The 5,688-nt window shown below is 28.9% G+C and overlaps 1 long non-coding RNA gene across 1 annotated transcript; it reads left to right on the top strand.

Moving 5' to 3' along the window:
• The first annotated feature begins 221 nt into the window (after positions 1-221).
• On the top strand, positions 222-4,667 carry LOC143240606 (uncharacterized). The gene is made up of 3 exons (XR_013021856.1): positions 222-605; positions 988-1,048; positions 4,388-4,667. It is a non-coding gene; the product is annotated as an uncharacterized LOC143240606 (long non-coding RNA).
• Positions 4,668-5,688: the final 1,021 nt, after the last annotated feature.

Raw genomic sequence — 5,688 nt, 5'->3', positions numbered from 1 at the left:
AGTTAAATGTTGATATATATTTTTTATTTAATCTAATGGTGAAATTGTAGGAAGTTTTGTTTTTTTAATTGATGAATTTTGAGGCATCAGTATATACTAGGTCCGGTATGGCCAGGAGGGTTAAGGTGTTCGACTCATAATCTCAGGAACGCGAGTTCGAATCCCCGTCGCACCAAACATGCTCGCCATGTTGGCCGTGGGGGTGTTATAATGTGACAGTCAATCCTACTATTCATGGATAAAAGAGTAGGCCAAGAGTTGACGGTAAATGCCTGGGTGGTGATGACTAACTGCCTTTCCTCTAGTCTTAAACTGCTAAATTAGGGACAGCAAGCGCAGATAATCCTCGTGCAGCTTTGTGCAAAATTCAAAAAACAAACAGTATATACTAATAAAAAATGCCCTACATCAGAGAAAGTTTACTTTCTAAGGACATACTATTATAATTTCCTTTAGGCACTTAATGTTATTTTCCTGTTTTAAAATTAGAGGTATTGACAAGTAATACCATGTAAGCATATATTGCCAAGGACTTACTTAAAGGAAGAGAGCAGCAGCATTCTGAAATTCAAAGGAAAAATCAGGAACGCTTGACCAAAATTAAGGTAAAATATATCACAGGGATTTATTAGTGAGAAACAAGCAATTTTGAGCTAGTCAGGAAAACGTGTTTCTATGGTTTGGAAAACAACTGTATAAAGCTTATAGTGTCAGGTTGGATTAATTTTGTTGTGTTGAATAGAGGTGGAATTACTCTAAAAAATTCAGAATAGATGAAAATAGCAAAGTCAGATGTTAAACCAAATCTTAAAATACTTACAAACATTTCACAATTAATTTCTCAAAGCCCAAATACTGATAAATAGTTCTAATGGGAGGGGAGGAGTTGAAAGTTTAATCACTTTCATGGGACTTGCAATTTTTACATTTAAACAGCACATGGGTTATTCAAAATTGGTTATGTTTTATTCTTTATTGTAATTTCAGCAATGTAAAATGCTGTCATCTGTTAGTGACTTGGAACAGCTGTTCTACGGACCATGTTGAGGTAGGTTAAGGCTGGTTGGTTTAGAGTTGAGAAGCTTTTGTCACTAAATTGGTATTAATTTTTTTGGCATAGTATACAAACGGTTAATCTATTTTATAGCATTCTGGAACAATGCATCAAGAATGTTCACATTGTAATTGTATGCCGCTGATAATTTTATTTTTTTACATTTATTATTTAAGGCCTTTTGTATTTCCTTTATTATTCGTAAAATACTACAAGCACGTAGAGTACAATGTTTCTACAATGCTACTTGGCTTTAGAGTTTACAAGAAAATTCTCTCAGTGAAAGGATTGTAATTTGAAGACTTTGTGATAACAGTTCGTTAACTGTGTTTACCGTAATTTTATATGTAACTTATAGTTTTGTTAATTTTCAAATGCATTGTCTTTTGAAAAAGTAATAACTTTTATAGCTACGTTTATAGTAATTTTAACAACTTCATTTGTAATTGTAACTCTGTGTTAAAACAACAGAATAGCTCTTCTTGATATTGTTATGTTATTAAAAACTAGCTGGAATACCCGTCCCCTCGATGGAAGTTATGTAAATTTGTGATTAATGAAAGGATATCTTAGGAAATAAAAATAGGTTTTCCTTATATGTAATTGTAAAAAGCACCAACAGAACTGCAAAACATAAAATGACATAATTTCTGCATGATCTCTACTTCCAAAAAGTAATTGTCATTTTATTGCTTCTTCAGAAATTTATTTTTATCATGTAATATATATCACTAAACATATGAGTAAAACAGAATGCAGCTATAAAATTGGCAAGTATGTTTCTCATGTATAAATGGTATAGATTTTACCTATAGTGTAAAATATTGGATATTTTATGAAGATCTATTGCTCAACCAATATTCATGAATAATAATAACTTGCAGATCAACACACTACAACTAATGAGCTCAAATAAAATAATCATAGGTGTATATGTATATCAGTGTGTGTATGTCTATATATATATATATATATATATATATATTTATTTATTTATTTATTTATAAAATAACTTATTTTAATCTTAACATCTAAAGTAATGAATATAGAGCATCTTGAACTTACTTTTGGCATTTTAAAACAAGTTCTCAGAATAGAATGTCAAAATCAGAAAGTATTGTACAAAGAAGAGAGACAAAATGAGGGTACACAATATGATATGAGAAGAATGAACTGTGCTTTAGTAAGAATGTTAATTGTAGTAGTTACACAATTATAGGATTACACCAACTATCATATTTGATCTCTATTCACAAATCTAATATGTGCATGGAAAACGAATAAAACTTCAAGAATATGTATGAATGCTCAATTCCACAGTGTTCCAAATTCAAACTGGCAATTTCCCTCTGGAAAGGTACTTCCTTATAAGTGGGACCAGCATGGCTAGGTAGTTAAGGCACTCAACTCGTAATCTGAGGGTCATGGGTTTGAATCCTTATCACGCTAAACATGCTTGTCCTTTCAGCCTTGGGGGCATTATAATGTAATGGTCAATCTCACTATTCATTGGTAAAAGAGTAGCCCAAGAGTTGGCAGAGGGTGATGATGACTTCCCTCTAGTCTTACACTGCTAAATTACAGATGGCTAGCACAAATAGCCCTCAAGTAGCTTTGCATAAAGTTCAAAACAAACAAAACCAGACTTCCTCATAATGAAACAGAAATATGGACATAGGTTATTACAACAAAGCAACATGTGTGAATATTCAAAATATCAACGTAGCCAATGCCATGGCACAAAATAAAATTAATAATCACAACTTACCACAAACTGAGAACACAATTATCAAAGAAAAATACTTTAGTTAAGGAATACAGTTTATATATTGAAACATTGATGAATCACTTTTATTTTAGAATGAAAATTAACAACTATAAATGATTGGCTTAATTTTTTGTACAATATTATTATGGCTTGTTTTTCTTTTTACTTCTATGAATATAATTTTAATTTTTTATGAACTTAAAAAAAATCATGACTATATAATGTGTGTGTGTGTGTGTGTATATATATATGTATGTTTCACCTTACATTAGAATTTTTTCTTATGTCCATTTTATGTAAGTTATTGATTTGTGATGTTTTACTGCTCAGGTCATTTCATCACATGAGAAAGTGTGTTTAGTTGCTTCATAACTACATTCTTTTTTTGCTCTGATGTTTGGTGATATATTTATAAGAAAAAAAAAACTGAAGAAACTGTGGGGTAAAAAAGTATATCGTAGTAAAAGTTGTACTGAGTGAAAGTTAATCAGAATAATTAAAGATTGGTTGCTAAAGTCAAATAAGTTACATTTTTTAATATGATTTTCAAAAACTGATTACAGTGTATAACAATATGAATTTTTAGATAAGTTATTTTCAGATGCTATATCTTTGCTTCTCAAGTTTGTCATAAAGAAAACAGACATTTATGTAGTAAATTAACCATAATTAAGCTAGATTTTCCTATTCTCAGCCAATTTTAATTTTTTTTTAAATAATTAAAAACATGACTCAGAATTAATTTTGTTTGTAATGATATTAGGATGCTCTTATCACTTACATAATAAAAGCAGGCAATTTTAATAAAATACATCCATGCACAAAGATTAAACCATGAATGTCTGGGGTGATTTTTGTTGTCAGTTTATACTGAACAGAAAAATGTATAGAGAAAGAGTTAGAGGAAAAAATTAAACTCAAATGATATTCTGTGTCTCATTATAAACCAAGCATGGAACATATGATAGATGACAAATGTTATGATAAACCTCTTGACTTTCTTGGACAAAAGCAGAATTTTCAAGACTGGGATTCTTTTGTAAGTTAACAAGCATAGATGAAAAGAAAATCAGGGTGACAAGATAATAATTTGAAACAAAAGTATCTTGCAAATTAATATATGTAGAAATAAATATAAAACTTTTTAAAATTTATTTTAAATAGAACATATCTGTTTCTATATCCTATTATAACTAGAAGATTTTATTTATTTTGTAACATTAATACTGTATTATTACATTATTACGTAATTATTATGACTGATGGACATAGACACTCATTCTCATTGTTACGATATGCCTTTATTAATTAGATAAATTATTATGTGTGGAAATAATTTACAAAATGAATAAATTATCTAAAATGCATGGAAACCTTGTTATAAACTATTATTCAGTATACTGAGTTGGGAGCTGGGAAATAACTGTATGGGTTTGAATACACTATTTAAAAACTCTTGTAAAGTTAATAAAAGAGTTCTATGTTTTGTTTAGTCATGTAGCTTTGTAATAGCTTGAGTTGTTAAAAGTGATTTATTGGTAAGTGATGTGTGGTCAACCTTTCAGTTCAGTTGGGAGAGCAAGTGTCAAGTATGTGACAGACCTGGTGTTCATATCTGATGTGTAGAAATATATATAAAAAACAAATTGAATTACCACAACTTGACAAGTTCCAGTGGTTTTCATGAAACTGTAAAAGTGTTCAAATAGATTACATATTTTTGATGCAAGGAATGTTTAATTTCACTAAAATAGAAAAGGTCCGTTTCTACAGATTATTTATTATAATTTTAGATCTTGTTTGTAACGTTTTTTCTTGAATAAAATTTGCTCCATTTTTTAACAAGTCTTAGATTGTTTGTTAGTTTTAAAATAATTTGCTTATGTTTACAGGTTAATTTAAATGGAATAAAATCATCTTAATGAAACCTGAATATAAAATCATTTTTTTATTTTCTTATAACAAAACATATAACAGCTGATAACATATAAAGAATTTTGCGAACATACTCATTGCTATTATGACAAAAAATAATAATTAGAAGAGATGCTTAAGGTTATTTGTGGATAAATTGAAAACATAGTTATGACACGATGTGAGTGCCCAAAATTTATTATGCTGGTAATATTCTACTATCATATAAATTAACCATTTGACAGTTAAAACTTTGCTAAATCCAGTGACAAATTATAATAATGTATTTATCAATTAATTATTAATTACAAATTATGAAATAAATGTCTCAGGAAGTGCAATACCTTCAAGTTAAGTTTTGTATTTGGAACTTTATTTATTATACTTAATATAAGGTATTTTTATTAGTAGAAAGAATTTTATTTAATGAGCTTATTTACAAAAAATGATGTTCATTACTCTGTACCTGATTTTTCTATGTAAAATCCTAACTTAATAGAAAAATAGCAGAATATAATTTTCTAGACTTTATTGAAATACAGTATCTTTGTTATACTGAGGTTTTAATGTAATAATTTTTTATTTGAACAGGTATGGTAAGCAAACCAGTAAAGTAACTAGTGATGTTATCCAGTCAGTGTAGGAATTTTGGCAATTTTCATGTATATTCTGAACTCCCTGACAGTGAAAGAAATAGCTAAACAAACAGTAAAAGACACAGAAGTAACCATTCTAAAGGATTGTGTTAACAAAATTAATAAATCCAGTAACAAAAACATTTAACATTTATAAATGCTTCTATAAGTCTAATTTTTAGGCACTAAATTCTTTAATATTATTTGTTTGTTGAATTTTGAACAAAGGTACTCTGAGGCTATTTGTGCTACTTGTCCCTAATTTAAATTGATAGATTAGTGGGAAGGTAACTAGTCAATGCCACCCACTGTGGCTC

This window comes from Tachypleus tridentatus, chromosome 13 (genome assembly GCF_004210375.1).
Source record: "Tachypleus tridentatus isolate NWPU-2018 chromosome 13, ASM421037v1, whole genome shotgun sequence".
NCBI lineage: Eukaryota > Metazoa > Arthropoda > Merostomata > Xiphosura > Limulidae > Tachypleus > Tachypleus tridentatus.
This window is presented reverse-complemented; position numbering and strand designations above follow the sequence as displayed.